Source organism: Limulus polyphemus, unplaced genomic scaffold, assembly GCF_000517525.1.
Source record: "Limulus polyphemus unplaced genomic scaffold, Limulus_polyphemus-2.1.2 Scaffold438, whole genome shotgun sequence".
Taxonomy (NCBI): Eukaryota; Metazoa; Arthropoda; class Merostomata; order Xiphosura; family Limulidae; genus Limulus; species Limulus polyphemus.
In genome coordinates, this window is record NW_013666048.1 from 128,609 (window position 1) to 129,410 (window position 802).

At 33.0% G+C, this 802-nt stretch overlaps 1 protein-coding gene across 3 annotated transcripts in view; it reads left to right on the forward strand.

Annotated features, from left to right (window-relative positions):
- Positions 1 to 802, forward strand: part of LOC106458272 (cyclin-dependent kinase-like 1) — a 37,942-nt gene that overhangs the window by 13,514 nt on the left and 23,626 nt on the right. The window lies entirely within an intron of this gene.

The following is an 802-nucleotide window of genomic DNA, read 5'->3' on the forward strand; positions in this document are numbered from 1 at the left end:
AGTGGTGGCCATTTTTCTCATTGCATTCCTCCGTAGAGAGTGCTAATACACTTTGAAATATATATAAGACGTTTTTGTGCTCTCCTCCAACACTGTGTGTATGTCGTGTTATAAAATTTTTTAATAAAGTTTGTTTGTTTCTTGTCTAAGGACGTGGCACCATCTATGAATATAGTTAGCGTTCACCTACGTCAAAAATAATAAATGCTCAATGACAGCAAAAATGGGGGTGGAGGGAGTAGTGAACCCCCATTAACATGCCCCTTTTTCAAAATATCGTCCCACAAAGTTTGGTTGAGATTGGCCCAGCGACCTAGGATTAGTGAGATAACAGACTGACAGACAAACACACAGATTTTTTGTGCTTTATGTATATATATAGATTAATACAAGGATCCAATACGATGTATGATAAAATCAGACCATTTGATATCATTGTCTGTCATTTACTTACATTTTCTCGTTTGAACAAAATTAATAATCGCCATGTAATGTTTTATGAGTGTAGGAAACTTTTAAATTCACGGATTTTCAGTGTTATACGTTTCTTTGTTTTTGTTTTCCATTCGTTGACATACAGAATTTTAAATTTGCAGTCATGTAAATATACTCATAATTTCAATACACGTTTCAGAGTGACCTTCTATTTGGGTGGTCAGAAATTCTTTTTTTTATGTGTCTTTAACTATCATATTAAATATCTTCGAAATATTATTCATGCATAAGATTCCGTGTCGAAGCAAAAGGCGAGAGTTATTTATTTTCATTTTAAACATTTTATTGCTTAAAACTAGGTTGTGTC